Genomic DNA, 17,534 nt, shown 5'->3' with positions numbered 1-17,534 from the left:
TAGAGCACATGACATTAGTCCATGCTTTCAGTTAAATCTAGCTACTCTAAGTCTGTCGTGCTTGGGAAACATACAAGCAAGGCTGACTACTTTACCAGGCAAACATCAGCTATTTCTGAACTAATTCATATCAGTGTCTTTCACTCAGTGCTAACAACAGATTTATTCATGCTTTTACATATTTGTAAGACAACATTTACTTTTGGACAATTGAAGGAAAATCTGTTGTTTGTGTGTGTTTGACTTACCTCAGATTGAAACAAAGTCTTAGCAGGGGTTTGCAGTGTTTCATGTATAAACCCACATAATAGTTCAATGAAGTCTGAAAACATTGTTATAGCAGAAATATTTTCCTACTTGAGTCCTGAGTTTTCTGGTTAGTCAATAATAATGAACAATTATAGTACTTTGTTGTGTTTTCATCCTGAAATCTTCCCGTATGTTAGAGAAAATATTATTTATACAATATTATAATCAGCATAGAGAGATTAACGGATTCATAGAAACACAGAATTATAGAATATACCAAGCTGAAAGGGACCCACATGGATCATCGAGCCCTGACTCCACACAGGATCACTCAAAAATCAAGACATTTGTCTGAGATCATTGTCCAAATGCTTCTTGAACTCCAGCAGCATGGAGCTGTGACCACTCCCTGTGGAGCCTGTCCCAGTGCCCGACCACCCTCTGGGTGCAGAACCTTTCCCTAACCCCCAGCCTGACCCTCCCCTGTCCCAGCTCCATGCTGTTCCCTCGGGTCCTGTCGCTGTCCCCAGAGAGCAGAGCTCAGCGCCTGCCCCTCCGCTCCCTTTGTACAAGCTAGTTTGAAACAGACGGGGAGAGGTAGAAATACAATGTCTGTTTCCTGAAAAGATACGCATGACCAATATGCATATCAAGCATATCTGAACATTTCATAACCAAATAATACTGAAAGTATCATATATCCATGCTGTCTCTTGGTCATGTGATTTGTAATGAAATCCGGAGAGAAGTGGAAACCTTTAACAAAGGTTTAGCAAAGAAGGAGAATGGATAATTACCCTGAAAATAGTTACCCTGGGAAAAAAAAAAAAAAAGTAGAGAGAGAGAGAAATACATGGAGAAAAGAGAACGCAAACTTCTAAGGTCATGACTGAAACCACCACCCATGGTAAATTGCAAAGAACTCTATTTATTTACTTTGGAAAGATGAAAGGCTGAGTCACTCCTGAGTCAGTGACATAAACCTTGGGTAAGGAGATATTCTACCTCATTCCTCACTCATCCTGTGCCAGAAATATGTTACAAGGTCATTTCCCCTAACTTTCTCAAGCAGGAGATATAAAACTTGAACAGAGAGGTCTCTGGGAAGGCTGCAGTCTTTTGTGTTCAGATGAAAACACCATTACCTGAGAAAACAAAACAGCTTGGCAGCTTTCAACTAGCTGTTTACCTGTGGAGCCCTGAAAGAGAAGCATTTCTGTAGTTGAATAGTCTCCCACAGGGTCAAATATTTTATGTCTACATACAAACCAGCCTCTGTACTTAGCCTATTCCTTTCACATCTGACCTCCCACCCTTTTTCCTGTAAATCACCTTAGTAAATTGAAAAGGAACTATGAAGGGGAAAATAAAACCATACACACACCCATTTGATATATTTACATATGCTCTGGAACGTAAGGCCAAACTCCATTATTTTCACTGACTGATTATTTCTTCCCTTGAGGGAAAGGTCTCAGGTAGGTACTTCTGGATTAAAATTGCAATGGTGGACTAGTTCATTTATACAACACACTGCAAAGGTAAGTTGTTAATTTTTTTACAGAAGCCTGAACTGTGTGAATGAGGCAGATCTACCTCACGTCCCACACTTTGAACAGTGCTTGTCTGCTTCCACAGTAACTAGACCTGCTATGAGTATGTAGACACTTTTTCAGAGGCTGTTTTTGAAGGACTCCTTATTCTGACCGACTAACTTGGGAAAGGAATGCTTCTGCCCTTGCCAATGCCTTTTTTTTGCTAGCAAAAGCATTTGTGAAGCCACAAGAAAACTGAACTTGGTCTCTTTTTAAAAATAAATATATATATATATACACGTTAGTTGTCTGGCTTTATTCACTGCACAAGTATGTGAACTGTTTTGACTGCATAAAGGAGGCAATAAGAAAACTGTGAAACGCAACTGGGACCTGATGGAGTCCCCCCTCCTTTGGCTTAAAGATTTTTTGGAATCACAGAGTTAATGCATCTCAGACTGCCTTAAGACATCTGTCTCTGCAGACATATTAAATCTAGTCTCTATTAGTAAGTAGCCAACCATCCTAGCGTGGGAACTTCTTTCTAGGAAGCTTTCCCCCACATAAATATCCTCACAGATTGGGAAGGCTGAGGCTACCTGGCTGATTGAAATTATATAAGATGTATCAGGGAAGAAGTGGCTAGAGGAAATGTAGAGTCATATGATAGGAAAGCTGTGAGAAATCTACAGTCAGGCAGCAGAGATCTGTGTTTAACGCTCAGGGAGAAAATCTCCCACTCCCAGTAAGGAATAACCAACGCAGTGCCAGCTGCCAGATGCCTGGGTTCACAGCAGAACACCCTTACAACAGCTCCAGCCCCAGCCACCTCCATGCTCCCTTCTCGTAAAGCATTCTGCACTTTCTTAGTATAAGAATTGTTAATCCTCTAATTCTTAAATGAAAACAGCATTTATTGGTTTTACTTGGCAAGGTTTTGGAGCAGGGGTTCTGTAGAGGTGGCCTCCGTAAGCAGAGCCCAGCAGCTGCCCCATGTTAGATCAGAGCCAGCTCCAGCTGGCTCCAAAGGGGACCCACAGCTGGCCAGAGCCAAGACAATGAGAGAGACTGGTTGGGGCTCTGGGAGAGCAGATTTAAGAAGGGAAAAAAAAAAAAAAAAACCTGCTGTGCAACAGCACCTGGGAGAGAGGAGTGAGAAAATGTGAGAGAAACAGCCTTGCAGACACCAAAGTCAGTGAAGAAGGAGGGTTGGAGGTGCTCCAGGTGCCAGAGCAGAACTTCCCCTGCAACCCATGGAGAGGACCATGCTGAAAAAGATTGTCCACCTGAAGTCTGTGGACCACATCAGAGCAGATCTCCATGCTGCAGTCCATGGAGGACCCCTCGCTGGAGTAGGTGGGTATGACTGGAAGGAAGCTGCAGCCCATGGAGATCTCACTAACGAGCAGGTTTCTGGCAGGAAATGCACCCCATGGCAAGGAGCCCATGCTGGAGCAGAAGGTCTGGTGGGAGCTGCTGCCCGTGAGAGACCCATGCTGGAGCAGTCCATTCTTGAAGAATGGACACCATGGTACAGACCCATGCTGGAGCGATTACAGACTCACAAAATGGTTTAGGTTGGAAGGGACCTCTGCAGGTCTTGAAGAACTGCAGCCTGTGGGAAGCCCACATTGGATTGTGGGGTCTCCCATGGAAGACCCCACACTGGAGCAAGGGAAGAAAGTGAGGATGAAGAATGGTGATGGTGAAGCATTATGGACCGACCGCATCCCCATTCCCCTAATCTGCTTGGGAAGAGGAGGTAGAAGAAGATGGGTAGAGGGAAGGTTTTTCTAGTTTGCTTTTAGATCTCACTGCCCTAGGTTGTTATTAGTTGGCAATAAGATACATTAATCTTCCCTATGCTGAGTCTGTTTTGCCTGTGATGGTAACCGGAGAGCAATCTCCCTGTCTTTATCTCAATCCATGAGGTTTTTCTCTGTATTTTTCTCCTCCTGTTCTGCTGAGGAGGCAGAGTGAGAGAGCAGCTGTGTGGGGCTTAGCTGTCCATCAGTGCTAAACTACCACACAGAATATAAATGGTAATGCTTTTGTTTACATGCTCCCGTGTCATTTTCTGTTTTGTTCAGTTTTCTAGGAGTGTGCCCATTTCCAACAGAATCCATGAGACTTAACAAGGAACAAGCTATTAATATTTACAAAGCCTTCCACACATACCCTCCATCTTTCTGTTAAGGATAAATAAAATAACAAATGGATATTGCTTTGTGTTATGCAATTCCAATCAGTCCTCACCAGACCAACAAAAAGGCTAGTTGGGCAGGCTCTATTTCAAAATAATCAAGCTGAATGTTGGTAGCTAATGATAGATGCTAAAGCCAAAAAAAAAAAAAAGTTAGCTCATATCGCTTTCTTTAGACTACAGAAGTAAACAATGCTTTCCAGAGAAGCATCCAGAAAGCAAATATCTATCATTTCAGTTGGTTCTATTGGTTGTTATTATTACACAGCAAGGAAATATGTCTTATTTGTCAAATATGTCTTATTTGTCAGCTGAATTTGTATGCCATTATATTCTAGCAGTTATTTCTTGTTATTAAAATTAAATTTTAAAAGCGCTGTTTAGTCTTTGTGAAGGTACTTATTTATTCTAATCAAGTCAACCCAGATCATATGATAAACTGTGCAAGTTAAGATCATTTAGTCTGGATGTTAGACATCTGCAGATATTTTCTACAAACTCTGCTGAAATTATAACATCTCTAAACTAACCTATACATCCATTTTCTTTAACATTGCCCTTTTCAGCACTAACTACCAATAGATATCTTCACAAAACAATATCCCCCAATGACTGATAGCCTTTTCTGCCACAGACTATCAACATTCTCTGTTTAATATGAATCACTAGAATACTCTTCGTACTTTGACTGTTATTTTTTTGTACCTGTATCATACAGTATATAATGTGATTGTGAGTGCAAGAGAATCAAATCAAGTTCACGGTCTTCTAGTTCAACTGTCTTTGCTGTCCTTATTTTATAGCAAACATTCAAATAGAACAAGAATAGTTATCCTCGATGGCTATTCTGACAAACACAATGAAGACTTTAAGTTACGATTATTTCAGGGTCTATGGTACTCAACTGATTCCAGGAAAAGAGTTGTCTCAGAAATGAAATTCAAAATGAGGTTATATTACTAACCATGGCCAATAAGACCTCAGTAAGCACCTAGAGATTAAACAGGCAAGAGACATGATGAATCAGCATAAACCAACCCAATATTTAAAACAAAATTTATGTCCAAAGATATTTCTAGTAGTATAGGATTGATTATCTGAGCAACTAATGATAGATTAAAAGTAATTTAATCATAAATCTAAGAGTACTTACAAAACCAGTGCATTTTCACTACCTGAATCTGAATGGTTAGGCTCAGCATGCAGCACCATATGGAACATTCAGCTGAGTAGAGAGAAGCGAGTGTAGTGTAACAGCTTATCCAGGAGTATGCTAAAAAAAAAAAAAAAAAAGCTAACAGTGAAGACCAGACAATGGAGATTCCTAGAAACAGACATGAGAAGAATCTTGTGTTTATTTTAAAACCTGTTTCCCATGGGTTGCCAAAACCAAGAGGTTCTATCCTCTATACTTCTTAGCAGGAGTAATCTCTTTTTTTCAGTTACTGAGGACCCATATAAGAAATAATACAACGGAATCACGTGCATTTTGAAAACAAGTCTAAGACCTATTATCTTCTAGGCTGGATGAAGAGAGACAGTAACTGAAAGCTTTTAGAGGGAAAAGGAACATAGTATTTCAAAAAAAGAAATAAACAGAGAAAGACTTAGGAAGACAAAAAAATCAACAAATCCGGCCACATTTTATGCAGAAAAGACCAAGATAACTTGATTTTTTTAAATGTACAGTTTTAAAGTATTCCTGAATTTAGACCAGTATTTTAAGCAGCATCTGTTAATTCTTCAAAGACCATATAAAGAAAGGGATCTGTCAGCTCCACCACTGGTATTTATGAAGACCTCTCTAGCAAGACAATCCTGTCTAACTAGGTTTTTGATCTTGCAACAGAGTGACAGCCAGAAAAATTCTGACATTTTCCTACAAAATGGTGGCTTTCAGATAGATGGAGTTGCTGAAATGGAGTTCTCAATTACAGTTACATTTTTAATTGCCGTGAATCAGATATATGTTTTAAGCTGGATCTATGTACGACAATAATTGTACATTTGTCCTGTCTCTGTATGTCACTGATTAAATGACTAAAGCCAGAAAGAGCATGTGAATCTTCAGCTTCTACCCCCTATCACACAATCTCAGCAATACATTGTGAAACCATGACCAGCTGTACAATAAGGTGAGACACTTGGACTCCAGCTTTCTGTTTTAAACAGCTCTTCAAAAGTTAAACAATGATTAGGATCTTCCACATACTACAGTGACAGCATTGCTTCAAGCATTCTTTGAACAGATCTCAGCTAGCACAACTGCTTGGGACATTTGTTTCATTTTCCTTATCCACTTTCTGGACAAAACTTCTACTCCACAGGACAGTTGCAAAGGCCAGAGATCAAGTGTTCACTGATGTCATTGCCATAATTCATATGACTGGAGGCAACTACAGGATTAAAGAATGAAAACTTCCAGCAAGTATGAAATGAAGAAATTATCAAGTGCTTAGTCAGGAATCTGTAAAGAGAAGGTATTTTTATTTCCAAGGACTCTGAGTAAGCTTATCACAGACTCAATCTGCATAAATCCCTATCTATGCATGTCAGAGGCAGATAGAGTAAATGTATTATTTGCTCTAATAAGACTAAAAAATCAGGTCTTCCTGAAGCTGTAGATTTGACAATTGGTGGCAAATTAAAGTAATTTCATTGAAATGACTTGAAAATTATCTGGACCTTCCTTGAACAGGGAATTTTGTGCTACTTGTAAATGAAAATGAATCATTTGCAATAACGTAAGATTCTTAAATTACAGGCTTTCAGCATAAGTCAGCAGCTGTCTGGCACATGCATGCTACTAGGTATTATTTCTTGAACAAAAAGACCATTGATTCTTAGATTATGTGCTAAATCCTGCTAAAGGATAGTAAGGATGAATCAAGAAACTCATAATATTCCAGAAAAATTCTTTTAGCTACAAGGAGCAGAGCTTACCTCTCTGGGCTGAAGAGGTATAAAAAGACATAAATTACCTGTCTCTGTCTTGGCCTCATTCCCTCCTTTGAGGGGGTGGAATTTAACGATGACTCGTACAATACAGTGGCTCACTGCTACCAAAAGGATGGTCATCTTATTTTTCATGCTGGTTCTGCTGCCCAGTGACTTGTTTGGGGACCACATTCAACCCACTAACCCAGCAAAAAAGCCTTCTGAGTTTCCTATTCTGTCAGTGAATTGAACTGGCTTACTGCAAGTTCTGGTGATTGTCAGAGCTGGCGTGAGGTCGTGGAAATGTGCAGCCAGGAGGGATAAGGGAATCAGGGAATCCTTACGTCTCTTGTAATTCCCTCAAACTCTCAAATGTTGAGACACTCATCAAAGGTAGATAGTTTTTTAAGGGAAACTCAGTGCCCACCTATTTTTTCAGAGACAAGTAATGCTACTGATGTGAAATTACTCCACGTTTAGAGTGGTTGAAGTCTCTTCAAGACTATGGATGAGCAAGTCTTACAGTATTACACCTTACTCCTCCATCAGCATAGTGGATTTTGCAGTACATTTGGCACTGCAATGTTGCAAAGTAATAATTACAAGACAAGGCTTAGCCCTTAACTCAAAAGACACAAGCTTAGACAGAAAACTGTGAAATGAACGCTTTTAAATTCTAGTACTACTCCTCTTGGATTATTTAGAATATAATTGAAATGTCAGCACAAAAAACTGTTTAAGCTAGAAAAGTGCACAGAGTGTAAGTAGTCAGTGTACATCTGTGCTATTCAGCACCAATATTCAAGCAACAACGCTCTAGTTTGTGTGTTTTCTTAGATTTTAGTATCTGTTGGGAAATAACAGCATGGATAATACTATAACGAATGCAAAGTCTGCTCAGGTATGCTGTTGCATACTTTAAGACTTGTAAAGTCCTAATCTTCAAGAAGCCTACCGACCCTGCAAGCTTTCATAAATAGGAAATCAGCAAAACTTACTGAAATGTTCATGACTTTGTAGCTCGTATGATTTACCCTTCTTTGTGTTGGATATGAATATAAATCTTTACTCTGCATCTTTAAATCAGAGTTAGCAGGCTGCATCTTAGCTCAAATACAGCCCAACCACTTCCAACACAGGTATGATCTGGAGTTAAAGTCTGCCTTTCAAGTCTCATCTTTTGTGCATAATAGAGCCCTTGGCTTGTTATGTGAGCTGGGAAAATTCTGATTTATCTTGTCAGGAAGGCCGGCTGCGGGCTGGGAAACCAGCCCCAAAGGAAGACCCTGGCATGTGAGCTCTCCTCCCAAGCTCCCTGGGCCCGGCCGGGTGACCTGGCCGCCGGCTGTGAGAGGGCCCCGCGCCCCCCTCCCTGCGAGGCCCGGGCGGGCGGCGGCCGGGCCCGGGGGCTCGGGGCTCGGGGCTCCGGGCTCGGGCGCCCCCTGGCCGCAGCAGCGGCTCCGGGCGAGCCCCGTGCCCGCTCCCCTGCCCCGGCGGCCGCCGCCGCCTCCTTTCGGGGCGGGCCCTGGAGCCGCCTGTAGGCGTTTGCGGGGGAGAAAGTAACATGGTGGCCGCTTCCTCCCCGGGCGGGAGCGGCGGCGGCGGGTCCGGCTGCTCCTGAGGCGGCAGGAGCGGGGCGAGGCTCCGCGACCCTCCGGGCGGCTGTGGGCAGGTGAGCGGCCGCGGGCGGCAGGGCCGGGCGGCGGGGCAGGAGGCAGGGGGCCTGACAGGCGGGGAGACGGAGCGGCACCGGACCCGGCGCCGTGTCCGCCTTCCACCGCCCGCTCCGCGGGGCGCGGCAGGAAGCCGGCACCGCAGCGGGGAGCGCCCCTTCCTGGCCCCGGCGCTGCAGCCCCTTCCCTCGCCCCATTCTCTTAAGTTTTCCTCCTCGGCGGAGGGGAAGGAGGCGCGGAGCCTTCCCCCGGTCCCGGCGAGGGCTCGCCTCCCTCCTCCTGCCCCGGCAGCGCTTCTGCGCCGCGGCGAGCCATTGCACCGCGCAGGGTGGGGAGGGCGGGGGCGAGTTCTCAGCTCTCTCTCTCTCTCTTTTTTTTTTTCCTTTTAAAACCCTCGTTATTATCCCTAATTCCCGTGCTCCCCCTCGGACGGACGGCCGTCCCTCGGGGCCGTGCCCGGCCCTCGCCCCGGAGGGGCGGTGGCGCCGCGGTGAGGGCGCAGGTGGCCGTGCGCCGCAGGTGAGCCACCCGCGGACACCGCCCGCCCTCCCTTTTCCCCATTTTTTTTTCCCTGTTGCCGGCCGAGGCCCCTTCCCCGGGGAGCCTCCAGCTCTGTGCGAAGGGCCGAGCTGGAAGGAGGGCAGGGCAGCGGCGCGGGGGCTGCCCAGCGCCCCGTGTCCGGGCTGTGCCGCCCGACCTGCACCGCAATGGAGACGGGCGGCGCCATGGCTGTCAGAAGGGCACGCGTAATGGCGGTGACGGGCTGCGGCCGCCCCGCCGCGTCCGGGTGGTCTGCCGGGGCAGCGGGGCTTCGCGGTACTTCAGCGCCTTCCTGGGGCAGCGGGGGAAGGCTGTCCGCAAAGGTGTCCGCAGGTTTCGACGTGATCCAGTCTCCTGTCAGTGCCAAGCGTCGCCTCCCGAAACGTTCAAGCACCACTTCACATACTGTTGATGCGTCCGTCTCAGAAGGGGTTCAAAACCCGAACAGAATTACATTAATGCGCAGTGGGTGTTGGAACTAGGTGATCTTCGAGGGCCCTGCCAACCCAAGCCACTCTGTGATTAAATGCCTGGTCCGTGGGGATCTGCTGTTCTTTTGGCGCTATGGTCAAGCGTATCCCAACGCGGGCCGTTGTGCTGACTCCAAACTTAACGCCCCTGGCTAGACTTTTCGACCTGCTACAGGAGGGCTTAGCTTGTAAACAAACAGCGTGTTTGATTTGATCGTCTTTCTGTTTTTCCCTCTAAACTGCATCAGTGTGACTTCTGAGGGACTAGTATTTTCCTGTACTTGTAGTATTTTCTTGGCTTATTGTGGAGTATTTGACCAGTCTAAATTTGAGCCTGCAGATGTTGGTAAAAAGAAAACTATTTGCTTTTGATTACTTTTGATAGCTCTTTTCTTGTGTTTACCAAAATCAAGGTTAGTAAAAGTTTTTGCATCATTCTTTTTAATGTAGTATGCCAGAAGCTAAGGGAGTAAGCATTCTCTGTGTTTTAGGGGAGAAATAATGATGGAATGCAAATTACTTCGTACCTGTTTGGAAAATGACAATTTGGACTTTTTGTGAAAGCCACTATAACCAAACTTAAGTGACTAATGAGACTAGCACATATATTTCAAATGCTTGTCTCAAAGAACACAATCCAAAAAAAAAAACCTACAAAAAAACCCCTGTTAGATAGCATGTACTTTTATTATGTATGATGACTGTAAGTCTTTTTTAATAAGTTCTTCAGTAGTTGGCTGGCTGGTTGTTTTTTACCATTCCAGTGGATCTGAAATGCTAATAATGCATTCTGTCTTGAGTAGTGCAGTGGAAGAATTCAGGAGGGAAACCAATACACGAGACTTCAGATTTCTATGTTAAAATGCTTACTAGGTTACATAGCAGTAATAGCTGTAAAAATAACAAAAAATACATTTTCTTTCAATTGGCTTATAAATTAAGACGAACATTTTCTTAAATACATATGGATAAGGATAACATTACATTTGGCTGTTTCTTCTTAGGTTAAGGTTGGTTAAATTAACTGTAATGAGATCTTCTTGGGCTGTGCACATTTGTTTTCTTGTTTGAGTGTTTGAATAATCAAAGATTGTGTATTGGATTTCTTTCTGATTAACTGTTGCAATCTCATACGAGTAAAGATGTTTCCTTCTGTGCTAACCATCTAACTTGAGTAAAATTGGGATATCCAAATAATGATATGGATAGCATCCCTCTGATTCAACGTGTATGAATTCTCGTAGGGAGTAGCCGTGCCACATATTCCAAGCAGTGCTTGGAACAGAATCTGTATAAATGTGGTTCTTTCTTTGGTCTGTCTTTGACCAGTGGAGAAGTGTATTTGGAGTTCAACCTTGGTATGCTTTAAGGACAAATAAGTTCCAGAGGTAGCTTTGATGTGCAGATCTGTGTTTGTTTAAATATAAAGAAGGAATAAAGTCTTAGCAGAATGAGGTGGGAAAGGTATAATTGCCAAACATGCAAGAGGAAGTTAAGGTAGTCTTTTGACTGTCATGTAAAAGATCGCATCTCTTATTCGTTGAGCTTACAAATAAATTTCAGAGGCAACTACAAGCATAGAGCAGTCAGTATGTGTGAAGACTGTTTAATGTCTTTGGTAGTCTATATATTGTTCTCATGTTGCAGGGCCTCCTTTCCTGATGCAGTCTTCTGAGTGGAAAAAGGCAGCAAAAAGCATCTGTAACCTCTAATTTGGCTTCTTTTTTTGTTTAGAGGTAACTTGCGCTGTAGAAATTTGGCTGGTGGAACTTTTTTATGTTAATGTGTTTGCTTGTCAACCCGAAGCATGTCACTTTCTTGAATGATATTCAAGATACTCAAGGTCTTGGTGTGGGCAAACTCTAAAAATGGGGTTCACAATCATGTTATTAAATTGCCTCCAATGTGAATTGCCAAGTAGTTGTCCGTTACTGCTTATTCATATTTGTAAAATGAGAATCACTTTGCTACACTGCAGCACGAGACCTGCTTTCCTCATATAGTGCTTCTGTGAGACTGTAAACTGAAGTCTTTGGACTTTGATCTACTTCTTAGCTTCCGTCTTGCTACAAAAATCATCCCTCTTACAAACTCTGATACTCAAAATTCTTGTCCTTGGTTATATAAAAATGTGATGCTGCTTCTTTCCTGTGGGATAAAGAATTACTGTTGCTGGAAATAATCCATTTTTATGATGATAATGACCATGCTTTGTTTTTGCAAAGTCGTGGAGCTAAAGGCTGACCGTGGCTTCTGTGCAAACAGTTGTTGGAACCTAAGAAGGTGAATTCAAGACAGTTTCTGGACTGCGAAATAGGTTCCGGTGGAGTGTGACTGCTTGTTGTTTAGTTGTTCTTGTGACTACCTCTATCATAAAATATGTGCATGCAAGCATATTCTCAAGTTTTAGGAATACAGTTATACTGGGCTATGCATTCCAAAGTGGAATAGAGCAGAAGGCTGAGGCTCGGTTAATATCTTGCTGTACTCCTGTGTTTCGCTTACGGGTTCTTCAAGGGTGTAACTGGGGTCCTGATGTTTACTGTTGGTTTTGGCGTACAGGAAACTTGGAGATGGTTTTCAGAGTACCAAAGATTATAATGCTATTCTCTGCTTATGCATGTGACTTGGTTTTCTTTTCTTTTTTTTTTTGAAGAGTAAAAAGTAACAGTCTCAAGATTGTTGATACAGAGAACAAGAAAAATATACCTACAATTTCATGAATAAAGTTGGCTTGCATCTCATGAAACATTCCATTTACTTTGTTTCAGTTAGATATATTGAGGCAATTCTGTCAGATTCTTCTTTCCTCTGTCTTCATTTTGTGACATTACAGTTCCTTTCCTTTACTCTCAAAAACGTCTCTAAAGAGACTTGATGCTTTTCAAACATCAACCAAAAGCCTGTGCTTTTCTGTTTAAAAGATGTTACAAATAGTGTAAATCAGGGATTGACTTGCAAATTAAGCTGTTCAACTCTGGCAGCAAAAGCTGAGTTTACAATTACAAGTCTCCAAAGTAGTTGAAGCTTTCTACCTCTTGAAATGAAAGTGTTTTCCAGTTCTGAACGAATTGCAGCTCTACTACAAAAATTAGCTATTTTTCACTAGGGAGGCAAAGAACCCCATGTTTTTTGCTTTCTCCCCAGACTCACTCATTTCAGTGACAGCTTTTGCCTTTCTAATTAATTACAGTCTTTGATCAGTAACGCTTAAGCTGAAGTCCAGTCACTGATTCATTCTTCAGTGCTCCTCTTCCCCTTTGCGAGTCTTTCATGTTGGGGCATTGTGTTACTGGTGAAAGCAAAACTTCCCCCCTAACCCAGCGATGCTATTCCTGGTGTCACATAGCATGACTAGCCTTCTTTTTTGTTCTTTGGGGAAGAAACTAGATTCTCACCCAGATAAGAAACCTGATGTAGGTTGCAATCTTGCAAGTAAGGTGTCTTCCTGCCTTGTCTCTGTAATGTGGAAACTCTCTTTCTGCTTTAAGAAGATGTAAAAATGTGGTTGAATGTAGGAGAGGATACAACAACTAGAGAGCAGTTAGCTAGGAGCAGCATATGATGAAAAAGACATTCAAGCACTTAATGTTTCAGGAAAAGCAAGAAATCGAGGCAAACTATAGCTAGATATTTAAGCTTTGGAATTTCTACAGGATATCTGTCTCAGTCTAATAGAAAGTTATAGAAAGGAAACATAAGGCAAACTGCTGAGTCACAGCGACAGGTAATTCAGTCAGTTACTCTAATCATTGAATGGGACTATTGCAAAATCTGCGAACAGGTGTGGCCAGTTTTTTCAATAGTTGATCGACCAGCCATCCTTGGAAGTAACTGCAGCAGCTTGACTAGATCAGGGAATAATTTAGACCAATGTCTTTGTTTTCTTTACATTTTGAGTTCTTCCAGTTACATTTTGAGTAGTGAATGACCCTAATGAGAATATAAACTGACGGGTATCTGGATGTAAGTGGCGGAAAATTGTTGTGCTTGAAGGTAATGTGAACCCAGCTATACTGAGTTTTGTGTGTGTGTGTTTTGTTTTCTTTTTGAAAGCACAGATGATATCTTTTCCAAGATTCCTAAAGTGATTAAAAATATGCTGTATGTTTACCAGATGAAATCCCTGCAAGGGTATGGATAGCCTGAGAAATGTTTAATGCACGTAAAAGATGTATCTTGCAACTGTTAAGTTTTTGAAGACACTGAGGATGTGACTAAAGAGAGGAATATTTAAAGACGTATATTTTAGCTTAGGGAGACCCATCTTTCTTGGCTCCCTTCTTCCTCTGCTGTTCACAGCTTACTTCTTAGGGAGCAATTTCCAGTAAAAGCCTCACTGTAGCTGCTCTGAATTACCCTTTGAAGCTTCTCTTTCCAGGTCCTGTAGAAGGAACTTCGGAAAGCTAACCATTTGAGGTCAGGTGTTCTTTTCTGAACAGGTCCCAGAAACATCTACAAATTAAAATTTGGATCTAGCAGGAGGAGGAAGAATAAAGTCACTTTCTTGTAAGCTTTCTAAACCATGAGCCACTGTGATGCACAGATGTGGTTTGTTAATGAACTGAGTAGAATTTTAAAATGTTTTACTGGTGCATTATGCCTCATCCAGGTTTGTTTGCAGTTCTGAATATTAGAGGGTAAGCAGGACATAAAAGGGAGAACTTCCTAACTGCATAGGTATATGACTGTTTTCTCAGAGTTCTGATTAAACCAGATAAAGAAAGTCTACCAGTCACCCATACAACATTAATTTGACTCTTGAAGTTGATTCTTGCAGTTAGACTCAGCAGTGAAAGACTAGACTTTTTTCTGACCTTAAAATTACGCATAACCTTGGGGATGCATTCTTACTTAACTCTTTATTTTTATTTTTTTACTTCCCCTCTTGGTTTTGTCTTAGGCTTGAAGGAGTCATTCTCACTATCTTTTTTTTGGTTTGTTCCCTGGACAAAATAGGAGAAGAGCATCACTAATGCTTTCTATACTAATGAACTACATAAGCAAACTGGAAGCCTCACTAGTATAAGAAAATCACAAGTCATAAACAGAAACAAGCTTTGCAAACAAAAAATTGGTTTTGCTGATGGTGGTGTACCTGCTCGGGGGCTTATACCATAATACCTGTATGTCTCTGAAAAGACTTCTTTTTTTTTCACTCCTGGCTATGCTGGTACAACTCTTCTAGGGAAAAACTAAGCCATTAACATTATGCTTAGTAAACAAAGGAGAAAGTTGTGCAGGAATAGGTAAACCAAAGAGATAGTTTCTGTTTCAAAAAACACATAGTATGTGTCTCTTGCTTTCCTTAAAAAGGCAGTGTCTTTTTCAAACTCTGGTATATATACTTCATTGCCTTTCTGTTTCTAACTTTTGCTGTAGATGTCATCTTGTAAGATAATTACATGTGAAGGCCTTAAGTTCCTTTGGATTATGATGACTCATTCACCATGAATGTAATGACTAATATGACATTTCAGTTTAATTTAAAGAAAACAGAACAAATGCTGCACGTAGTCATCTTTATAGTTTTTATCCTTTCTTCTGTGAGATTCACAGTACACGTACATTGTTTGCACTGTTAACCTCAAAACCTTTGCTTCTTAATCTCTCTGAACTAACTGATTCTGGTTGGAGGAAAAAAAAAATCTATAAATAAGTCGTTCCTCTAACTTTAGACTGCTTTCCTAGCTGTATAACCAGATGATGAACAAATCCAAGAAGGGAAATTGTGCTTTGAGCCTCAAACGCCTTTTGTCTCTTGAACCTTTTAAAAAATCTCATCCTTAATTGGTATGCTTGCTCAACAGAAGTGAAAATTCTTTTTTGGCATTGGAGATATTTTACCTGTGCTATAAATGCCCCAAAGCTTGAAACATGGCCTACAATATTTCAGGCAAATTTGGCAGATCATACTGCTGGTGATCTATCTATCTGTATATTTATTTATTTTTCCCCTTCACTGTTTTTTTTTTTTTTTAAAAAAAAAGCTATGGTGTTATTCAGTAGTGTATTTTGTTCGGTTGTTACTGACTTTGTAATGAACAGAAAGCTCTTCTGAGTTGCAGAAGAAAACATTTTTCAGGTTTTGCTGTGAACATTTAGTCATCCTACCCAGCTTTTTTAATCCTTGAAGAGTTTTCACACCTCTATTCTGTGTGTTGACTTTCCTCAAAGGGTAGAAGACTGGATTGAACATCTGCGTTAAAGTACTTCGCTTTTGAGTTGTCCAGGTTGGTAAGCTCAAAGTTATTGCAGATGACTCTGTTTGCGTTCCTAGTCTTTTTGTCAGTGCTCAGTGTTGGTGCTGCCCTCACCCTGTCAACAAATGACAGAGCGAGAAGAGAAAAAAAATCTCAGAATTGAAGGCATTAAAACAGTGTTACAGAGGTCTGTGTGATTTCCTTTCTTTTGAGCGGGGACTGAAATGCTCTCACTATGTAACTGTTGGCCAACCTGCATCTTACTGCAGACAGCAGCATGTTAGGTAACTGCATGGTGGAGCAGTATCAGTGGAGGAGAAAGAGCATGTTCCACTGCTGTATGCAGTTGTATACAACAGGGAATGGGTTGCGACAGCTGGCATACTTTTTTTTTTTTGCAAAGTGAGAAATTTTGAATTTCAGTCCACCCTGAATGTAGCCTCATACTTGTGTGTATGCCACTGCAACTAGGCATTGGCTTTAGTGATGGGTCTGTGCTGTTGTGTAAGTTGTGCAGGGAAACAAATCTTGGGAAAAGTTGTCTGTTTGAATTTTTTAACAGCTTTGAGAAAAACAAGAAAGAGATCAGTCGTCTAAATTGAATTTGACCCTTCCTAGATGATTTAGTTAGAAATAGTGCTAGCAATAGTAAATTACATCCACAATTGCCATAGCCTTCTTTAAGGAACAAAACAGATATTTTTTTTCTAAGGGGACATACTTCCTTTCTTTTTAATGAGTTACTAAAGCAGTTACTAACTACATAAAAACATGCATGAACAGCATTTTAAATAGGAGTGCATATGTTAACATAAGCACTTTAAAGACAAGTTCATATGTTAAACTTTGACAGAAATAGCTATTTCAAATAGGGTAATAACAATAGGATGAGGGGCACAACAGGATTAAACAGTAAATCCACGCTGTGCACAATAGAGTATGATTTAATACTCAACTTTGCTTTCAGAATGCTTTCAGAATCCCATCGTATGTAACTTCTAGGTTCTCTGAATGGATATTTTCCAGATTTTTAGGCAGATACGTTGGATACTGCTTGTAATGTTGGCTGATTTTTTTAAAGATAAGCTTTTCTTCCCTGATTTTTGTCTGTGTTGGTATGTTCTTTGTAAGATCTGACTTAAGCAATCTTACTTTTTTAAAGTCTGTATATAATCACTTTCCTGTAGATGTCTTGCCTGAGAACTCCACCACTGAGTCATACAGCATAGATATTTTGAGTGTTAGATGATAATATTATAAGGAAAGTCAAAATATGTGTAATCAACCTACACATTTACTTGCCATTTGGTGAATGATAGGATTTAATGACAGAAAGAATCTCAGGTTTGCTGTTCTTCAACAGCTTTTTTTTTTTTTAATTGCTTGAGGAAAATATTTACTGATACATTCATCTGTGCAAGTAGTAGTATCTTTCTAATATATAATCTTTCATGACTGTTTTCTTCAGGAGTTTGTATAATAAACAATGTCATTTCAGTACTCTAATAATCTCGCATTTGCCATACACTCAGGCTTTAGAGGATTCAAATACTCAGTTCTCCTGAGTAAATGTTCAGGTATATAAGTGAGCACAACAAGAAACAAGGATTGGTAACTAAGGGCTTTCAAGAGATGGAAGGGTAAGTTTATTAAAATATATTGTGGAATTCAGAAAGGGGGAAAAGATTTTTTGGTTTCGTGATGAGTTTGTGGTAAAAATGAGA

General features: G+C 41.2%; 1 protein-coding gene and 1 long non-coding RNA gene across 8 annotated transcripts in view; one reads left to right on the top strand and one right to left on the bottom strand.

The window, feature by feature from the left end:
- Positions 1-3,581: 3,581 nt before the first annotated feature.
- On the bottom strand, positions 3,582-9,551 carry LOC310889537. Its single transcript, XR_014576609.1, has 2 exons — positions 9,418-9,551; positions 3,582-5,260 (listed from the first exon to the last, which is right to left on the bottom strand). It is a non-coding gene; the product is annotated as an uncharacterized lncRNA (long non-coding RNA).
- Positions 8,421-17,534, top strand: part of DENND4C (DENN domain containing 4C) — a gene marked incomplete at its 3' end in the record, with an annotated part of 74,973 nt that continues 65,859 nt past the window's right edge. For 4 of the 7 annotated variants that reach the window (XM_083817100.1, XM_083817101.1, XM_083817097.1 and 1 more), the window contains exon 1: positions 8,421-8,596. Of the gene's footprint in view, positions 8,597-13,474; positions 13,604-17,534 lie in introns of those variants that run through there. The other 3 variants (XM_083817098.1, XM_083817103.1, XM_083817102.1) reach the window with 1 other exon arrangement.

This window comes from Anser anser (assembly GCF_964211835.1).
Source record: "Anser anser genome assembly, chromosome: Z".
NCBI classification, from domain to species: domain Eukaryota; kingdom Metazoa; phylum Chordata; class Aves; order Anseriformes; family Anatidae; genus Anser; species Anser anser.
The sequence above is the reverse complement of the archived record's forward strand: the minus strand, read 5'-3'. Positions and strand labels throughout refer to the sequence as shown.